The sequence below is a fragment of the Lissotriton helveticus genome, chromosome 1_2, assembly GCF_964261635.1.
Source record: "Lissotriton helveticus chromosome 1_2, aLisHel1.1, whole genome shotgun sequence".
NCBI lineage: Eukaryota > Metazoa > Chordata > Amphibia > Caudata > Salamandridae > Lissotriton > Lissotriton helveticus.
The window spans coordinates 325,258,420-325,279,884 of NC_136058.1; the positions used below are offsets into that span (position 1 = coordinate 325,258,420).

The window sequence follows — 21,465 nt, forward strand, 5'->3', positions numbered from 1 at the left end:
ATTCCATTTGGATCATCTTTAACAGAGTCAGTGTTCCCTTGGATATTGCAGTTTAATAGCATTTCAGTGTTTCCTGCTCAAAACCTGTGAGTAAATGCAGTTTTTAACACTCGGCTTGGTATTCCCTTTGGGAAATTTCTGAAACATCATTGATCAATTTTGGAATTCGGCTCTTCCTTTCATAGCACTAAACAAAGGGAATGGACTATGAAACCAATTGACAACTTTGTTATACTGTTTGGTGCTTTCTTGTATTGCACTGAAGAAATGGCGTATAAAACTTGGCAGCGAAGCAGTCAATCTATTTCTCATTTCACCTCTGTCTTCAGTCTTACATATATTCCACCTCTTCTCTGTGCATGCAAAGTATATGTTTGTTTGAAGCACTTCATTTTTGTGCAACGTAGGAACCATTTAATTTCTCCTTAAAAGCTCTGCCTACTTGCAAGATGTACGAACTATCATTGCAGTTGCAAGAAGGCTGGTCTGAAGAATCTAGCCATTTGGAAACGCAAAATGGCTTTTTCTGATGTATTAAATGGAAGGTATTCGAAAGGGGTGTTTGGGTGTACCTTCCAAATACCGAATTGTAGTGGTACGTAGAAATGTTTTTCCACCATAATTTGGCCCAAAACAATCATACTTCATCACCATCTCCGTGATTGTGGTAACCAATCCTCAAATGATAAGGTGTCCCGTAAAAACCTCTACTTCTTTAAGAATGTTTCAAAATAATCATTGTATGTAGAGGCATTGGTTCTATGTACCACTGCCTATTCAAATAAAATAACAATGAAACAAATAAATCTGTTTTTTAAATGATCCTGTTTTCCTTTAATAAATAATATTAAGGACTACTTCTCCTGTTCCACAGTTTCAAGGTTGTACTTTCTGGCACCACTTAGTATGATCCTCACCCTCTTTCATGATATACTCATATTTTGTCATTCTGAGTTTACTAAAAAGCTGGGGATATAGCTCAGCGGTAGAGCATTGGACTGCAGATCAAGAGGTCCCTGGTTCAAATCCGGGTGTCCCCTCACCCTATTTTGATTCTGTTGTTTGTAATTGGGACTTTTCATCAATTCCATTTGGATCATCTTTAACAGAGTCAGTGTTCACTTGGATATTGCAGTTTAATAGCATTTCAGTGTTTCCTGCTCAAAACCTGTGAGTAAATGCAGTTTTTAACACTCGGCTTGTTATTCCCTTTGGGAATTTTCTGAAACATCATTGATCAATTTTGGAATTCGGCTCTTCCTTTCATAGCACTAAACAAAGGGAATGGACTATGAAACCAATTGACAACTTTGTTATACTGTTTGGTGCTTTCTTGTATTGCACTGAAGAAATGGCGTATAAAACTTGGCAGCGAAGCAGTCAATCTATTTCTCATTTCACCTCTGTCTTCAGTCTTACATATATTCCACCTCTTCTCTGTGCATGCAAAGTATGTGTTTGTTTGAAGCACTTCATTTTTGTGCAACGTAGGAACTATTTAATTTCTCCTTAAAAGCTCTGCCTACGTGCAAGATGTACGAACTATCATTGCAGTTGCAAGAAGGCTGGTCTGAAGAATCAGGCAATTTGCAAACGCATAATGGCTTTTTCTGATGTATTAAATGGAAGGTATTCGAAAGGGGTGTTTGGGTGTACCTTCCAAATACCGAATTGTAGTGGTACTTAGAAATGTTTTTCCACCATAATTTGGCCTAAATCAATCATACTTCATCACCATCTCCGTGATTGTGGTAACCAATCCTCAAATGATAAGGTGTCCCGTAAAAACCTCTTCCCCTTTAAGAATGTTTCAAAACAATCATTGTATGTAGATGCATTGGTCCTATGTACCACTGCCTATTCAAATAAAATAACAATGAAACAAATAAATCTGTTTTTTAAATGATCCAGTTTTCCTTTAATAAATAATATTAAGGACTACTTCTCCTGTTCCACAGTTTCAAGGTTGTACATTCTGGCACAACTTAGTATGATCCTCACACTCTTTCATGATGTACTGATATTTTGTCATTCTGATTTTACTGAAAAGCTGGGGATATAGCTCAGTGGTAGAGCATTTGACTGCAGATCAAGAGGTCCCTGGTTCAAATCCGGGTGTCCCCTCACCCTATTTTGATTCTGTTGTTTGTAATTGGGACTTTTCATCAATTCCATTTGGATCATCTTTAACAGAGTCAGTGTTCCCTTGGATATTGCAGTTTAATAGCATTTCAGTGTTTCCTGCTCAAAACCTGTGAGTAAATGCAGTTTTTAACACTCTGCTTGTTATTCCCTTTGGGAAATTTCTGAAACATCATTGATCAATTTTGTAATTTGGCTCTTCCTTTCACAGCACTAAACAAAGGGAATGGACTACGAAAGCAATTGACAACTTTGTTATACTGTTTGGTGCTTTCTTGTATTGCACTGAAGAAATGGCGTATAAAACTTGGCAGCGAAGCAGTCAATCTATTTCTCATTTCACCTCTGTCTTCAGTCTTACATATATTCCACCTCTTCTCTGTGCATGCAAAGTATGTGTTTGTTTGAAGCACTTCATTTTTGTGCAACGTAGGAACTATTTAATTTCTCCTTAAAAGCTCTGCCTACGTGCAAGATGTACGAACTATCATTGCAGTTGCAAGAAGGCTGGTCTGAAGAATCAGGCAATTTGCAAACGCATAATGGCTTTTTCTGATGTATTAAATGGAAGGTATTCGAAAGGGGTGTTTGGGTGTACCTTCCAAATACCGAATTGTAGTGGTACTTAGAAATGTTTTTCCACCATAATTTGGCCTAAATCAATCATACTTCATCACCATCTCCGTGATTGTGGTAACCAATCCTCAAATGATAAGGTGTCCCGTAAAAACCTCTTCCCCTTTAAGAATGTTTCAAAATAATCATTGTATGTAGAGGCATTGGTTCTATGTACCACTGCCTATTCAAATAAAATAACAATGAAACAAATAAATCTGTTTTTTAAATGATCCTGTTTTCCTTTAATAAATAATATTAAGGACTACTTCTCCTGTTCCACAGTTTCAAGGTTGTACTTTCTGGCACCACTTAGTATGATCCTCACCCTCTTTCATGATATACTCATATTTTGTCATTCTGAGTTTACTAAAAAGCTGGGGATATAGCTCAGCGGTAGAGCATTGGACTGCAGATCAAGAGGTCCCTGGTTCAAATCCGGGTGTCCCCTCACCCTATTTTGATTCTGTTGTTTGTAATTGGGACTTTTCATCAATTCCATTTGGATCATCTTTAACAGAGTCAGTGTTCCCTTGGATATTGCAGTTTAATAGCATTTCAGTGTTTCCTGCTCAAAACCTGTGAGTAAATGCAGTTTTTAACACTCGGCTTGTTATTCCCTTTGGGAATTTTCTGAAACATCATTGATCAATTTTGGAATTCGGCTCTTCCTTTCATAGCACTAAACAAAGGGAATGGACTATGAAACCAATTGACAACTTTGTTATACTGTTTGGTGCTTTCTTGTATTGCACTGAAGAAATGGCGTATAAAACTTGGCAGCGAAGCAGTCAATCTATTTCTCATTTCACCTCTGTCTTCAGTCTTACATATATTCCACCTCTTCTCTGTGCATGCAAAGTATGTGTTTGTTTGAAGCACTTCATTTTTGTGCAACGTAGGAACTATTTAATTTCTCCTTAAAAGCTCTGCCTACGTGCAAGATGTACGAACTATCATTGCAGTTGCAAGAAGGCTGGTCTGAAGAATCAGGCAATTTGCAAACGCATAATGGCTTTTTCTGATGTATTAAATGGAAGGTATTCGAAAGGGGTGTTTGGGTGTACCTTCCAAATACCGAATTGTAGTGGTACTTAGAAATGTTTTTCCACCATAATTTGGCCTAAATCAATCATACTTCATCACCATCTCCGTGATTGTGGTAACCAATCCTCAAATGATAAGGTGTCCCGTAAAAACCTCTTCCCCTTTAAGAATGTTTCAAAACAATCATTGTATGTAGATGCATTGGTCCTATGTACCACTGCCTATTCAAATAAAATAACAATGAAACAAATAAATCTGTTTTTTAAATGATCCAGTTTTCCTTTAATAAATAATATTAAGGACTACTTCTCCTGTTCCACAGTTTCAAGGTTGTACATTCTGGCACAACTTAGTATGATCCTCACACTCTTTCATGATGTACTGATATTTTGTCATTCTGATTTTACTGAAAAGCTGGGGATATAGCTCAGTGGTAGAGCATTTGACTGCAGATCAAGAGGTCCCTGGTTCAAATCCGGGTGTCCCCTCACCCTATTTTGATTCTGTTGTTTGTAATTGGGACTTTTCATCAATTCCATTTGGATCATCTTTAACAGAGTCAGTGTTCCCTTGGATATTGCAGTTTAATAGCATTTCAGTGTTTCCTGCTCAAAACCTGTGAGTAAATGCAGTTTTTAACACTCTGCTTGTTATTCCCTTTGGGAAATTTCTGAAACATCATTGATCAATTTTGTAATTTGGCTCTTCCTTTCACAGCACTAAACAAAGGGAATGGACTACGAAAGCAATTGACAACTTTGTTATACTGTTTGGTGCTTTCTTGTATTGCACTGAAGAAATGGCGTATAAAACTTGGCAGCGAAGCAGTCAATCTATTTCTCATTTCACCTGTGTCTCCAGTCTTACATATATTCCACCCCTTCTCTGTGCATGCAAAGTATGTGTTTGTTTGAAGCACTTCATTTTTGTGCAACATAGGAACTATTTAATTTCTCCTTAAAAGCTCTGCCTACGTGCAAGATGTACGAACTATCATTGCAGTTGGAAGAAGGCTGGTCTGAAGAATCAGGCCATTTGCAAACGCAAAATGGCTTTTTCTGATGTATTAAATGGAAGGTATTCGAAAGGGGTGTTTGGGTGTACCTTCCAAATACCGAATTGTAGTGGTACGTAGAAATGTTTTTCCACCATAATTTGGCCCAAAACAATCATACTTCATCACCATCTCCGTGATTGTGGTAACCAATCCTCAAATGATAAGGTGTCCCGTAAAAACCTCTACTTCTTTAAGAATGTTTCAAAATAATCATTGTATGTAGAGGCATTGGTTCTATGTACCACTGCCTATTCAAATAAAATAACAATGAAACAAATAAATCTGTTTTTTAAATGATCCTGTTTTCCTTTAATAAATAATATTAAGGACTACTTCTCCTGTTCCACAGTTTCAAGGTTGTACTTTCTGGCACCACTTAGTATGATCCTCACCCTCTTTCATGATATACTCATATTTTGTCATTCTGAGTTTACTAAAAAGCTGGGGATATAGCTCAGCGGTAGAGCATTGGACTGCAGATCAAGAGGTCCCTGGTTCAAATCCGGGTGTCCCCTCACCCTATTTTGATTCTGTTGTTTGTAATTGGGACTTTTCATCAATTCCATTTGGATCATCTTTAACAGAGTCAGTGTTCCCTTGGATATTGCAGTTTAATAGCATTTCAGTGTTTCCTGCTCAAAACCTGTGAGTAAATGCAGTTTTTAACACTCGGCTTGTTATTCCCTTTGGGAATTTTCTGAAACATCATTGATCAATTTTGGAATTCGGCTCTTCCTTTCATAGCACTAAACAAAGGGAATGGACTATGAAACCAATTGACAACTTTGTTATACTGTTTGGTGCTTTCTTGTATTGCACTGAAGAAATGGCGTATAAAACTTGGCAGCGAAGCAGTCAATCTATTTCTCATTTCACCTCTGTCTTCAGTCTTACATATATTCCACCTCTTCTCTGTGCATGCAAAGTATGTGTTTGTTTGAAGCACTTCATTTTTGTGCAACGTAGGAACTATTTAATTTCTCCTTAAAAGCTCTGCCTACGTGCAAGATGTACGAACTATCATTGCAGTTGCAAGAAGGCTGGTCTGAAGAATCAGGCAATTTGCAAACGCATAATGTCTTTTTCTGATGTATTAAATGGAAGGTATTCGAAAGGGGTGTTTGGGTGTACCTTCCAAATACCGAATTGTAGTGGTACTTAGAAATGTTTTTCCACCATAATTTGGCCTAAATCAATCATACTTCATCACCATCTCCGTGATTGTGGTAACCAATCCTCAAATGATAAGGTGTCCCGTAAAAACCTCTTCCCCTTTAAGAATGTTTCAAAACAATCATTGTATGTAGATGCATTGGTCCTATGTACCACTGCCTATTCAAATAAAATAACAATGAAACAAATAAATCTGTTTTTTAAATGATCCAGTTTTCCTTTAATAAATAATATTAAGGACTACTTCTCCTGTTCCACAGTTTCAAGGTTGTACATTCTGGCACAACTTAGTATGATCCTCACACTCTTTCATGATGTACTGATATTTTGTCATTCTGATTTTACTGAAAAGCTGGGGATATAGCTCAGTGGTAGAGCATTTGACTGCAGATCAAGAGGTCCCTGGTTCAAATCCGGGTGTCCCCTCACCCTATTTTGATTCTGTTGTTTGTAATTGGGACTTTTCATCAATTCCATTTGGATCATCTTTAACAGAGTCAGTGTTCCCTTGGATATTGCAGTTTAATAGCATTTCAGTGTTTCCTGCTCAAAACCTGTGAGTAAATGCAGTTTTTAACACTCGGCTTGGAATTCCCTTTGGGAAATTTCTGAAACATCATTGATCAATTTTGGAATTCGGCTCTTCCTTTCATAGCACTAAACAAAGGGAATGGACTATGAAACCAATTGACAACTTTGTTATACTGTTTGGTGCTTTCTTGTATTGCACTGAAGAAATGGCGTATAAAACTTGGCAGCGAAGCAGTCAATCTATTTCTCATTTCACCTCTGTCTTCAGTCTTACATATATTCCACCTCTTCTCTGTGCATGCAAAGTATATGTTTGTTTGAAGCACTTCATTTTTGTGCAACGTAGGAACCATTTAATTTCTCCTTAAAAGCTCTGCCTACTTGCAAGATGTACGAACTATCATTGCAGTTGCAAGAAGGCTGGTCTGAAGAATCAGGCAATTTGCAAACGCATAATGGCTTTTTCTGATGTATTAAATGGAAGGTATTCGAAAGGGGTGTTTGGGTGTACCTTCCAAATACCGAATTGTAGTGGTACTTAGAAATGTTTTTCCACCATAATTTGGCCTAAATCAATCATACTTCATCACCATCTCCGTGATTGTGGTAACCAATCCTCAAATGATAAGGTGTCCCGTAAAAACCTCTTCCCCTTTAAGAATGTTTCAAAACAATCATTGTATGTAGATGCATTGGTCCTATGTACCACTGCCTATTCAAATAAAATAACAATGAAACAAATAAATCTGTTTTTTAAATGATCCAGTTTTCCTTTAATAAATAATATTAAGGACTACTTCTCCTGTTCCACAGTTTCAAGGTTGTACATTCTGGCACAACTTAGTATGATCCTCACACTCTTTCATGATGTACTGATATTTTGTCATTCTGATTTTACTGAAAAGCTGGGGATATAGCTCAGTGGTAGAGCATTTGACTGCAGATCAAGAGGTCCCTGGTTCAAATCCGGGTGTCCCCTCACCCTATTTTGATTCTGTTGTTTGTAATTGGGACTTTTCATCAATTCCATTTGGATCATCTTTAACAGAGTCAGTGTTCCCTTGGATATTGCAGTTTAATAGCATTTCAGTGTTTCCTGCTCAAAACCTGTGAGTAAATGCAGTTTTTAACACTCTGCTTGTTATTCCCTTTGGGAAATTTCTGAAACATCATTGATCAATTTTGTAATTTGGCTCTTCCTTTCACAGCACTAAACAAAGGGAATGGACTACGAAAGCAATTGACAACTTTGTTATACTGTTTGGTGCTTTCTTGTATTGCACTGAAGAAATGGCGTATAAAACTTGGCAGCGAAGCAGTCAATCTATTTCTCATTTCACCTGTGTCTCCAGTCTTACATATATTCCACCCCTTCTCTGTGCATGCAAAGTATGTGTTTGTTTGAAGCACTTCATTTTTGTGCAACATAGGAACTATTTAATTTCTCCTTAAAAGCTCTGCCTACGTGCAAGATGTACGAACTATCATTGCAGTTGGAAGAAGGCTGGTCTGAAGAATCAGGCCATTTGCAAACGCAAAATGGCTTTTTCTGATGTATTAAATGGAAGGTATTCGAAAGGGGTGTTTGGGTGTACCTTCCAAATACCGAATTGTAGTGGTACGTAGAAATGTTTTTCCACCATAATTTGGCCCAAAACAATCATACTTCATCACCATCTCCGTGATTGTGGTAACCAATCCTCAAATGATAAGGTGTCCCGTAAAAACCTCTACTTCTTTAAGAATGTTTCAAAATAATCATTGTATGTAGAGGCATTGGTTCTATGTACCACTGCCTATTCAAATAAAATAACAATGAAACAAATAAATCTGTTTTTTAAATGATCCTGTTTTCCTTTAATAAATAATATTAAGGACTACTTCTCCTGTTCCACAGTTTCAAGGTTGTACTTTCTGGCACCACTTAGTATGATCCTCACCCTCTTTCATGATATACTCATATTTTGTCATTCTGAGTTTACTAAAAAGCTGGGGATATAGCTCAGCGGTAGAGCATTGGACTGCAGATCAAGAGGTCCCTGGTTCAAATCCGGGTGTCCCCTCACCCTATTTTGATTCTGTTGTTTGTAATTGGGACTTTTCATCAATTCCATTTGGATCATCTTTAACAGAGTCAGTGTTCCCTTGGATATTGCAGTTTAATAGCATTTCAGTGTTTCCTGCTCAAAACCTGTGAGTAAATGCAGTTTTTAACACTCGGCTTGTTATTCCCTTTGGGAATTTTCTGAAACATCATTGATCAATTTTGGAATTCGGCTCTTCCTTTCATAGCACTAAACAAAGGGAATGGACTATGAAACCAATTGACAACTTTGTTATACTGTTTGGTGCTTTCTTGTATTGCACTGAAGAAATGGCGTATAAAACTTGGCAGCGAAGCAGTCAATCTATTTCTCATTTCACCTCTGTCTTCAGTCTTACATATATTCCACCTCTTCTCTGTGCATGCAAAGTATGTGTTTGTTTGAAGCACTTCATTTTTGTGCAACGTAGGAACTATTTAATTTCTCCTTAAAAGCTCTGCCTACGTGCAAGATGTACGAACTATCATTGCAGTTGCAAGAAGGCTGGTCTGAAGAATCAGGCAATTTGCAAACGCATAATGTCTTTTTCTGATGTATTAAATGGAAGGTATTCGAAAGGGGTGTTTGGGTGTACCTTCCAAATACCGAATTGTAGTGGTACTTAGAAATGTTTTTCCACCATAATTTGGCCTAAATCAATCATACTTCATCACCATCTCCGTGATTGTGGTAACCAATCCTCAAATGATAAGGTGTCCCGTAAAAACCTCTTCCCCTTTAAGAATGTTTCAAAACAATCATTGTATGTAGATGCATTGGTCCTATGTACCACTGCCTATTCAAATAAAATAACAATGAAACAAATAAATCTGTTTTTTAAATGATCCAGTTTTCCTTTAATAAATAATATTAAGGACTACTTCTCCTGTTCCACAGTTTCAAGGTTGTACATTCTGGCACAACTTAGTATGATCCTCACACTCTTTCATGATGTACTGATATTTTGTCATTCTGATTTTACTGAAAAGCTGGGGATATAGCTCAGTGGTAGAGCATTTGACTGCAGATCAAGAGGTCCCTGGTTCAAATCCGGGTGTCCCCTCACCCTATTTTGATTCTGTTGTTTGTAATTGGGACTTTTCATCAATTCCATTTGGATCATCTTTAACAGAGTCAGTGTTCCCTTGGATATTGCAGTTTAATAGCATTTCAGTGTTTCCTGCTCAAAACCTGTGAGTAAATGCAGTTTTTAACACTCGGCTTGGAATTCCCTTTGGGAAATTTCTGAAACATCATTGATCAATTTTGGAATTCGGCTCTTCCTTTCATAGCACTAAACAAAGGGAATGGACTATGAAACCAATTGACAACTTTGTTATACTGTTTGGTGCTTTCTTGTATTGCACTGAAGAAATGGCGTATAAAACTTGGCAGCGAAGCAGTCAATCTATTTCTCATTTCACCTCTGTCTTCAGTCTTACATATATTCCACCTCTTCTCTGTGCATGCAAAGTATATGTTTGTTTGAAGCACTTCATTTTTGTGCAACGTAGGAACCATTTAATTTCTCCTTAAAAGCTCTGCCTACTTGCAAGATGTACGAACTATCATTGCAGTTGCAAGAAGGCTGGTCTGAAGAATCTAGCCATTTGGAAACGCAAAATGGCTTTTTCTGATGTATTAAATGGAAGGTATTCGAAAGGGTTGTTTGGGTGTACCTTCCAAATACCGAATTGTAGTGGTACGTAGAAATGTTTTTCCACCATAATTTGGCCCAAAACAATCATACTTCATCACCATCTCAGTGATTGTGGTAAGCAATCCTCAAATGATAAGGTGTCCCGTAAAAACCTCTTCCCCTTTAAGAATGTTTCAAAACAATCATTGTATGTAGAGGCATTGGTCCTATGTACCACTGCCTATTCAAATAAAATCACAATGAAACAAATATCTGTTTTTAAATGATCCAGTTTTCCTTTAATAAATAATATTAAGGACTACTTCTCCTGTTCCACAGTTTCAAGGTTGTACTTTCTGGCACAACTTAGTATGATCCTCACACTCTTTCATGATGTACTGATATTTTGTCATTCTGATTTTATTGAAAAGATGGGGATATAGCTCAGTGGTAGAGCATTTGACTGCAGATCAAGAGGTCCCTGGTTCAAATCCGGGTGTCCCCTCACCCTATTTTGATTCTGTTGTTTGTAATTGGGACTTTTCATCAATTCCATTTGAATCATCTTTGACAGAGTCAGTGTTCCCTTGGATATTGCACTTTAATAGCATTTCAATGTTTCCTGCTTAAAACCTGTGAGTAAATGCAGTTTTTAACACTCTGCTTGGTATTCTCTTTGGTAAATTTCTGAAACATCATTGATCAATTTTGGAATTCGGCTCTTCCTTTCACAGCACTAAACAAAGGGAATGGACTATGAAACCAATTGACAACTTTGTTATACTGTTTGGTGCTTTCTTGTATTGCACTGAAGAAATGGCGTATAAAACTTGGCAGCGAAGCAGTCAATCTATTTCTCATTTCACCTGTGTCTTCAGTCTTACATATATTCCACCTCTTCTCTGTGCATGCAAAGTATGTGTTTGTTTGAAGCACTTCATTTTTGTGCAACGTAGGAACTATTTAATTTCTCCTTAAAAGCTCTGCCTACGTGCAAGATGTACGAACTATCCTTGCAGTTGCAAGAAGGCTGGTCTGAAGAATCAGGCCATTTGCAAACGCAAAATGGCTTTTTCTGATGTATAAAATGGAAGGTATTCGAAAGGGGTGTTTGGGTGTACCTTCCAAATACCGAATTGTAGTGGTACAAAGAAATGTTTTTCCACCATAATTTGGCCCAAAACAATCATACTTCATCACCATCTCAGTGATTGTGGTAACCAATCCTCAAATGATAAGGTGTCCCGCAAAAACCTCTTCCCCTTTCAGAATGTTTCAAAACAATCATTGTATGTAGAGGCATTGGTTCTATGTACCACTGCCTATTCAAATAAAATAACAATGAAACAAATATCTGTTTTTAAATGATCCAGTTTTCCTTTAATAAATAATATTAAGGACTATTTCTCCTGTTTCACAGTTTCAAGGTTGTACTTTCCGGAACAACTTAGTATGATCCACTCACTCTTTCATGATGTACTGATATTTTGTCATTCTGATTTTCCTGACAAGCTGGGGATGTAGCTCAGTGGTAGAGCATTTAACTGCAGATCAAGAGGTCCCTGGTTCAAATCCGGGTGTCCCCTCACCCTATTTTGATTCTGTTGTTTGTAATTGGGACTTTTCATCAATTCCATTTGGATCATCTTTAACAGAGTCAGTGTTCCCTTGGATTTTGCACTTTAATAGCATTTCAGTGTTTCCTGCTCAAAACCTGTGAGTAAATGCAGTTTTTAACACTCGGCTTGTTATTCCCTTTGGGAAATTTCTGAAACATCATTGATCAATTTTGGAATTCGGCTCTTCCTTTCATAGCACTAAACAAAGGGAATGGACTATGAAACCAATTGACAACTTTGTTATACTGTTTGGTGCTTTCTTGTATTGCACTGAAGAAATGGCGTATAAAACTTGGCAGCAAAGCAGTCAATCTATTTCTCATTTCACCTCTGTCTTCAGTCTTACATATATTCCACCTCTTCTCTGTGCATGCAAAGTATGTGTTTGTTTGAAGCACTTCATTTTTGTGCAACGTAGGAACTATTTAATTTCTCCTTAAAAGCTCTGCCTACGTGCAAGATGTACGAACTATCATTGCAGTTGCAAGAAGGCTGGTCTGAAGAATCAGGCCATTTGCAAACGCAAAATGGCTTTTTCTGATGTATTAAATGGAAGGTATTCGAAAGGGGTGTTTGGGTGTACCTTCCAAATACCGAATTGTAGTGGTACGTAGAAATGTTTTTCCACCATAATTTGGCCCAAAACAATCATACTTCATCACCATCTCAGTGATTGTGGTAACCAATCCTCAAATGATAAGGTGTCCCGTAAAAACCTCTTCCCCTTTAAGAATGTTTTAAAACAATCATTGTATGTAGAGGCATTGGTTCTATGTACCACTGCCTATTCAAATAAAATAACAATGAAACAAATAAATCTGTTTTTTAAATGATCCAGTTTTCCTTTAATAAATAATATTAAGGACTACTTCTCCTGTTCCACAGTTTCAAGGTTGTACTTTCTGGCACAACTTAGTATGATCCTCACACTCTTTCATGATGTACTGATATTTTGTCATTCTGATTTTCCTGAAAAGCTGGGGATATAGCTCAGTGGTAGAGCATTTGACTGCAGATCAATAGGTCCCTTGTTCAAATCCGGGTGTCCCCTCACCCTATTTTGATTCTGTTGTTTGTAATTGGGACTTTTCATCAATTCCATTTGGATCATCTTTGACAGAGTCAGTGTTCCCTAGGATATTGCACTTTAATAGCATTTCAGTGTTTCCTGCTCAAAACCTGTGAGTAAATGCAGTTTTTAACACTCTGCTTGTTATTCCCTTTGGGAAATTTCTGAAACATCATTGATCAATTTTGTATTTTGGCTCTTCCTTTCACAGCACTAAACAAAGGGAATGGACTATGAAAGCAATTGACAACTTTGTTATACTGTTTGGTGCTTTCTTGTATTGCACTGACGAAATGGCGTATAAAACTTGGCAGCGAAGCAGTCAATCTATTTCTCATTTCACCTGTGTCTTCAGTCTTACATATATTCCACCTCTTCTCTGTGCATGCAAAGTATGTGTTTGTTTGAAGCACTTCATTTTTGTGCAACGTAGGAACTATTTAATTTCTCCTTAAAAGCTCTGCCTACGTGCAAGATGTACGAACTATCATTGCAGTTGCAAGAAGGCTGGTCTGAAGAATCAGGCCATTTGCAAACGCAAATTGGCTTTTTCTGATGTATTAAATGGAAGGTATTCGAAAGGGGTTTTGGGTGTACCTTCCAAATACCGAATTGTAGTGGTACGTAGAAATGTTTTTCCACCATAATTTGGCCCAAAACAATCATACTTCATCACCATCTCAGTGATTGTGGTAACCAATCCTCAAATGATAAGGTGTCCCGTAAAAACCTCTTCCCCTTTAAGAATGTTTTAAAACAATCATTGTATGTAGAGGCATTGGTCCTATGTACCACTGCCTATTCAAATAAAATAACAATGAAACAAATAAATCTGTTTTTAAATGATCCAGTTTTCCTTTAATAAATAATATTAAGGACTACTTCTCCTGTTCCACAGTTTCAAGGTTGAACTTTCTGGCACAACTTGGTATGATCCTCACACTCTTTCATGATGTACTGATATTTTGTCATTCTGAGTTTACTGAAAAGCTGGGGATATAGCTCAGTGGTAGAGCATTGGACTGCAGATCAAGAGGTCCCTGGTTCAAATCCGGGTGTCCCCTCACCCTATTTTGATTCTGTTGTTTGTAATTGGGACTTTTCATCAATTCCATTTGGATCATCTTCGACAGAGTCAGTGTTCCCTAGGATATTGCACTTTATTAGCATTTCAGTGTTTCCTGCTCAAAACCTGTGAGTAAATGCAGTTTTTAACACTCTGCTTGTTATTCCCTTTGGGAAATTTCTGAAACATCATTGATCAATTTTGTAATTTGGCTCTTCCTTTCACAGCACTAAACAAAGGGAATGGACTATGAAAGCAATTGACAACTTTGTTATACTGTTTGGTGCTTTCTTGTATTGCACTGAAGAAAAGGCGTATAAAAACTTGCCAGCGAAGCAGTCAATCTATTTCTCATTTCACCTGTGTCTTCAGTCTTACATATATTCCACCTCTTCTCTGTGCATGCAAAGTATGTCTTTGTTTGAAGCACTTCATTTTTGTGCAACATAGGAACTATTTAATTTCTCCTTAAAAGCTCTGCCTACGTGCAAGATGTACGAACTATCATTGCAGTTGCAAGAAGGCTGGTCTGAAGAATCAGGCCATTTGCAAACGCAAAATGGCTTTTTCTGATGTATTAAATGGAAGGTATTCAAAAGGGGTGTTTGGGTGTACCTTCCAAATACCGAATTGTAGTGGTACGTAAAAATGTTTTTCCACCATAATTTGGCCCAAAACAATCATACTTCATCACCATATCCGTGATTGTGGTAACCAATCCTCAAATGATAAGGTGTCCCGTAAAAACCTCTTCTTCTTTAAGAATGTTTCAAAACAATCATTGTATGTAGAGGCATTGGTTCTATGTACCACTGCCTATTCAAATAAAATAACAATGAAACAAATAAATCTGTTTTTTAAATGATCCAGTTTTCCTTTAATAAATAATATTAAGGACTACTTCTCCTGTTCCACAGTTTCAAGGTTGTACTTTCTGGCACAACTTAGTATGATCCTCACACTCTTTCATGATGTACTCATATTTTGTCATTCTGATTTTACTGAAAAGCTGGGGATATAGCTCAGTGGTAGAGCATTGGACTGCAGATCAAGAGGTCCCTGGTTCAAATACGGGTGTCCCCTCACCCTATTTTGATTCTGTTGTTTGTAATTGGGACTTTTCATAAATTCCATTTGGATCATCTTTGACAGAGTCAGTGTTCCCTTGGATATTGCACTTTAATAGCATTTCAGTGTTTCCTGCTCAAAACCTGTGAGTAAATGCAGTTTTTAACACTCTGCTTGTTATTCCCTTTGGGAAATTTCTGAAACATCATTGATCAATTTTGCAATTTGGTTCTTCCTTTCACAGCACTAAACAAAGGGAATGGACTATGAAAGCAATTGACAACTTTGTTATACTGTTTGGTGCTTTCTTGTATTGCACTGACGAAATGGCGTATAAAACTTGGCAGCGAAGCAGTCAATCTATTTCTCATTTCACCTGTGTCTCCAGTCTTACATATATTCCACCTCTTCTCTGTGCAGGCAAAGTATGTGTTTGTTTGAAGCACTTCATTTTTGTGCAACGTAGGAACTATTTAATTTCTCCTTAAAAGCTCTGCCTACGTGCAAGATGTACGAACTATCATTGCAGTTGCAAGAAGGCTGGTCTGAAGAATCAGGCCATTTGCAAACGCAAAATGGCTTTTTCTGATGTATTAAATGGAAGGTATTCGAAAGGGGTTTGGGGTGTACCTTCCAAATACCGAATTGTAGTGGTACGTAGAAATGTTTTTCCACCATAATTTGGCCCAAAACAATCATACTTCATCACCATCTCAGTGATTGTGGTAACCAATCCTCAAATGATAAGGTGTCCCGTAAAAACCTCTTCCCCTTTAAGAATGTTTCAAAACAATCATTGTATGTAGAGGCATTGGTCCTATGTACCACTGCCTATTCAAATAAAATCACAATGAAACAAATATCTGTTTTTAAATGATCCAGTTTTCCTTTAATAAATAATATTAAGGACTACTTCTCCTGTTCCATAGTTTCAAGGTTGTACTTTCTGGCACAACTTAGTATGATCCTCACACTCTTTCATGATGTACTGATATTTTGTCATTCTGATTTTAATGAAAAGATGGGGATATAGCTCAGTGGTAGAGCATTTGACTGCAGATCTAGAGGTCCCTGGTTCAAATGCGGGTGTCCCATCACCCTATTTTGATTCTGTTGTTTGTAATTGGGACTTTTCATCAATTCCATTTGAATCATCTTTGACAGAGTCAGTGTTCCCTTGGATATTGCACTTTAATAGCATTTCAATGTTTCCTGCTTAAAACCTGTGAGTAAATGCAGTTTTTAACACTCTGCTTGGTATTCCCTTTGGTAAATTTCTGAAACATCATTGATCAATTTTGGAATTCGGCTCTTCCTTTCATAGCACTAAACAAAGGGAATGGACTATGAAACCAATTGACAACTTTGTTATACTGTTTGGTGCTTTCTTGTATTGCACTGAAGAAATGGCGTATAAAACTTGGCAGCGAAGCAGTCAATCTATTTCTCATTTCAACTGTGTCTTCAGTCTTACATATATTCCACCTCTTCTCTGTGCATGCAAAGCATGTGTTTGTTTGAAGCACTTCATTTTTGTGCAACGTAGGAACTATTTAATTTCTCCTTAAAAGCTCTGCCTACGTGCAAGATGTACGAACTATCATTGCAGTTGCAAGTAGGCTGGTCTGAAGAATCAGGCCATTTGCAAACGCAAAATGGCTTTTTCTGATGTATTAAATGGAAGGTATTCGAAAGGGGTGTTTGGGTGTACCTTCCAAATACCGAATTGTAGTGGTACAAAGAAATGTTTTTCCACCATAATTTGGCCCAAAACAATCATACTTCATCACCATCTCAGTGATTGTGGTAACCAATCCTCAAATGATAAGGTGTCCCGCAAAAACCTCTTCCCCGAATGTTTCAAAACAATCATTGTATGTAGAGGCATTGGTTCTATGTACCACTGCCTATTCAAATAAAATAACAATGAAACAAATATCTGTTTTTAAATGATCCAGTTTTCCTTTAATAAATAATATTAAGGATTATTTCTCCTGTTCCACAGTTTCAAGGTTGTACTTTCTGGAACAACTTAGTATGATCCACTGTGCAGTCAATCTATTTCTCATTTCACCTGTGTCTTCAGTCTTACATATATTCCACCTCTTCTCTGTGCATGCAAAGTATGTGTTTGTTTGAAGCACTTCATTTTTGTGCAACGTAGGAACTATTCAATTTCTCCTTAAAAGCTCTGCCTACGTGCAAGATGTACGAACTATCATTGCAGTTGCAAGAAGGCTGGTCTGAAGAATCAGGCCATTTGCAAACGCAAAATGGCTTTTTCTGATGTATTAAATGGAAGGTATTCGAAAGGGGTTTTGGGTGTACCTTCCAAATACCGAATTGTAGTGGTACGTAGAAATGTTTTTCCACCATAATTTGGCCCAAAACAATCATACTTCATCACCATCTCAGTGATTGTGGTAACCAATCCTCAAATGATAAGGTGTCCCGCAAAAACCTATTCCCCTTTCAGAATGTTTCAAAACAATCATTGTATGTAGAGGCATTGGTTCTATGTACCACTGCCTATTCAAATAAAATAACAATGAAACACATATCTGTTTTTAAATGATCCAGTTTTCCTTTAATAAATAATATTAAGGACTACTTCTCCTGTTCCATAGTTTCAAGGTTGTACTTTCTGGCACAACTTAGTATGATCCTCACACTCTTTCATGATGTACTCATATTTTGTCATTCTGATTTTACTGAAAAGCTGGGGATATAGCTCAGTGGTAGAGCAATGGACTGCAGATCAAGAGGTCCCTGGTTCAAATCCGGGTGTCCCCTCACCCTATTTTGATTCTGTTGTTTGTAATTGGGACTTTTCATCAATTCCATTTGGATCATCTTTATGTTAGTCCTGTTGGACTTGTCGGCGGCCTTTGACACCGTCCCTCATGCGGGTCTCCTTTTAAGACTCAGGGAGATCGGCCTGCGGGGGACGGTGTTGGACTGGTTTAAGTCTTTCCTATCGGGCCGCCGGCAGGTGATCTGGGCTCCCCCGTTCTCCGCTGAAATGCAAGCGCTAGAGGTTGGGGTTCCTCAAGGGTCCATTCTGAGCCCCACCATATTTAATATCTATATGGCTCCTCTGGCGCTTGTAGCGGAGACTTATGGGGCCCGGGTCATCTCATATGCTGATGACACCCAGCTTTTGTTCACTTGCAGCAAAGGTGAGGCTTTTGATGGCGACAGGATAAAGCGCTGTTTGAGTGCAGTATTCGCGTGGTTTCTGAGGCACAGCCTGAAGTGCAACTCAGATAAGTCTGAGTTGCTTTTCTTCGGCTGTGCTCCTGATCCGGACTGGAAGTCCTGGTGGCCCCAGGACATGTTTCCCCCTGAGCAATCATCTTCCCAAGCAAAAAATCTGGGAGTGCTGCTTGATGATGCGCTCTCGTTTAGTCCCCATGTTATGGGGCTATCTGGGAAATGTTTTGGCATCCTCAAGATGTTGAGGAAGTTTCTTCCTCTGCTGTCCGTACAATATCGGAAGACAGTAGTGCAGGCGTTGGTGGGATCTAGATTAGATTACGCCAATGCACTCTTTGCAGGTCTGCCCAAGTATCTTCTGGCCAGACTGCAAGTTGTGCAAAATTCGGCGGCCAGAGCTATATTCGGCCTGCCAAGGAGAACAAGCGCACAACTGCTTTTGAATAGGCTGCACTGGCTGCCTATTTCGAAAAGAATTAGATTTAAAATTCTTACGCTGGCCTTCAAAGCCCTTCATTCCATCGGTCCTAATTATATTAGGAAGCGGATTGCTTTCTATGTGCCTCGGAGGGTGTTACGATCTGCCGATCTGGCTAAATTGGAGGTGCCTCCGGCTAAGCGTGTTCGGATGGGAGAACGAGCCTTTCAATTTATGGCAGCCCGATGTTGGAATGAGCTCCCTCTCCCTCTACGCAAAGCTACAAACCTCCTGGCGTTTAGGAAAGAGTTGAAGACTCTCCTCTTTTCTGCGTAATTCTTTTGACAACTGTGCTGCTCCTCTATGTGTCTGTAGATCTTAGGCCTCTTTGCAAAAGCGCCGGGACGCCCCCTTGGGCAGCCGTGCGCTCAAAAAATATGGCCTTAACATAACAGAGTCAGTTTTCCCTTGGATATTGCACTTTAATAGCATTTCAGTGTTTCCTGCTCAAAACCTGTGAGTAAATGCAGTTTTTAACACTCGGCTTGTTATTCCCTTTGGGAAATTTCTGAAACATCATTGATCAATTTTGGAATTCGGCTCTTCCTTTCATAGCACTAAACAAAGGGAATGGACTATGAAACCAATTGACAACTTTGTTATACTGTTTGGTGCTTTCTTGTATTGCACTGAAGAAATGGCGTATAAAACTTGGCAGCGAAGCAGTCAATCTATTTCTCATTTCACCTCTGTCTTCAGTCTTACATATATTCCACCTCTTCTCTGTGCATGCAAAGTATGTGTTTGTTTGAAGCACTTCATTTTTGTGCAACGTAGGAACTATTCAATTTCTCCTTAAAAGCTCTGCCTACGTGCAAGATGTACGAACTATCATTGCAGTTGCAAGAAGGCTGGTCTGAAGAATCAGGCCATTTGCAAACGCAAAATGGCTTTTTCTGATGTATTAAATGGAAGGTATTCGAAAGGGGTTTTGGGTGTACCTTCCAAATACCGAATTGTAGTGGTACGTAGAAATGTTTTTCCACCATAATTTGGCCCAAAACAATCATACTTCATCACCATCTCAGTGATTGTGGTAACCAATCCTCAAATGATAAGGTGTCCCGTAAAAACCTCTTCCCCTTTAAGAATGTTTTAAAACAATCATTGTATGTAGAGGCATTGGTCCTATGTACCACTGCCTATTCAAATAAAATAACAATGAAACAAATAAATCTGTTTTTAAATGATCCAGTTTTCCTTTAATAAATAATATTAAGGACTACTTCTCCTGTTCCACAGTTTCAAGGTTGAACTTTCTGGCACAACTTGGTATGATCCTCACACTCTTTCATGATGTACTGATATTTTGTCATTCTGAGTTTACTGAAAAGCTGGGGATATAGCTCAGTGGTAGAGCATTGGACTGCAGATCAAGAGGTCCCTGGTTCAAATCCGGGTGTCCCCTCACCCTATTTTGATTCTGTTGTTTGTAATTGGGACTTTTCATCAATTCCATTTGGATCATCTTCGACAGAGTCAGTGTTCCCTAGGATATTGCACTTTATTAGCATTTCAGTGTTTCCTGCTCAAAACCTGTGAGTAAATGCAGTTTTTAACACTCTGCTTGTTATTCCCTTTGGGAAATTTCTGAAACATCATTGATCAATTTTGTAATTTGGCTCTTCCTTTCACAGCACTAAACAAAGGGAATGGACTATGAAAGCAATTGACAACTTTGTTATACTGTTTGGTGCTTTCTTGTATTGCACTGAAGAAAAGGCGTATAAAAACTTGCCAGCGAAGCAGTCAATCTATTTCTCATTTCACCTGTGTCTTCAGTCTTACATATATTCCACCTCTTCTCTGTGCATGCAAAGTATGTCTTTGTTTGAAGCACTTCATTTTTGTGCAACATAGGAACTATTTAATTTCTCCTTAAAAGCTCTGCCTACGTGCAAGATGTACGAACTATCATTGCAGTTGCAAGAAGGCTGGTCTGAAGAATCAGGCCATTTGCAAACGCAAAATGGCTTTTTCTGATGTATTAAATGGAAGGTATTCAAAAGGGGTGTTTGGGTGTACCTTCCAAATACCGAATTGTAGTGGTACGTAAAAATGTTTTTCCACCATAATTTGGCCCAAAACAATCATACTTCATCACCATATCCGTGATTGTGGTAACCAATCCTCAAATGATAAGGTGTCCCGTAAAAACCTCTTCTTCTTTAAGAATGTTTCAAAACAATCATTGTATGTAGAGGCATTGGTTCTATGTACCACTGCCTATTCAAATAAAATAACAATGAAACAAATAAATCTGTTTTTTAAATGATCCAGTTTTCCTTTAATAAATAATATTAAGGACTACTTCTCCTGTTCCACAGTTTCAAGGTTGTACTTTCTGGCACAACTTAGTATGATCCTCACACTCTTTCATGATGTACTCATATTTTGTCATTCTGATTTTACTGAAAAGCTGGGGATATAGCTCAGTGGTAGAGCATTGGACTGCAGATCAAGAGGTCCCTGGTTCAAATACGGGTGTCCCCTCACCCTATTTTGATTCTGTTGTTTGTAATTGGGACTTTTCATAAATTCCATTTGGATCATCTTTGACAGAGTCAGTGTTCCCTTGGATATTGCACTTTAATAGCATTTCAGTGTTTCCTGCTCAAAACCTGTGAGTAAATGCAGTTTTTAACACTCTGCTTGTTATTC

At 38.1% G+C, this 21,465-nt stretch overlaps 8 non-coding genes across 8 annotated transcripts; all 8 read left to right on the top strand.

Annotated features, from left to right (window-relative positions):
* The first annotated feature begins 2,052 nt into the window (after positions 1-2,052).
* Positions 2,053-2,124, top strand: TRNAC-GCA (transfer RNA cysteine (anticodon GCA)). Its single transcript has one exon. It is a non-coding gene; the product is annotated as a tRNA-Cys (tRNA).
* Positions 2,125-4,220: 2,096 nt separating this feature from the next.
* TRNAC-GCA (transfer RNA cysteine (anticodon GCA)) lies at positions 4,221-4,292 on the top strand. The gene has a single exon. It is a non-coding gene; the product is annotated as a tRNA-Cys (tRNA).
* A 2,096-nt stretch (positions 4,293-6,388) lies between these two features.
* On the top strand, positions 6,389-6,460 carry TRNAC-GCA (transfer RNA cysteine (anticodon GCA)). Its single transcript has one exon. It is a non-coding gene; the product is annotated as a tRNA-Cys (tRNA).
* A 1,012-nt stretch (positions 6,461-7,472) lies between these two features.
* TRNAC-GCA (transfer RNA cysteine (anticodon GCA)) lies at positions 7,473-7,544 on the top strand. Its single transcript has one exon. It is a non-coding gene; the product is annotated as a tRNA-Cys (tRNA).
* Positions 7,545-9,640: 2,096 nt separating this feature from the next.
* Positions 9,641-9,712, top strand: TRNAC-GCA (transfer RNA cysteine (anticodon GCA)). The gene has a single exon. It is a non-coding gene; the product is annotated as a tRNA-Cys (tRNA).
* Positions 9,713-10,721: 1,009 nt separating this feature from the next.
* TRNAC-GCA (transfer RNA cysteine (anticodon GCA)) lies at positions 10,722-10,793 on the top strand. The gene has a single exon. It is a non-coding gene; the product is annotated as a tRNA-Cys (tRNA).
* A 3,175-nt stretch (positions 10,794-13,968) lies between these two features.
* On the top strand, positions 13,969-14,040 carry TRNAC-GCA (transfer RNA cysteine (anticodon GCA)). The gene has a single exon. It is a non-coding gene; the product is annotated as a tRNA-Cys (tRNA).
* Positions 14,041-20,140: 6,100 nt separating this feature from the next.
* On the top strand, positions 20,141-20,212 carry TRNAC-GCA (transfer RNA cysteine (anticodon GCA)). The gene has a single exon. It is a non-coding gene; the product is annotated as a tRNA-Cys (tRNA).
* Positions 20,213-21,465: the final 1,253 nt, after the last annotated feature.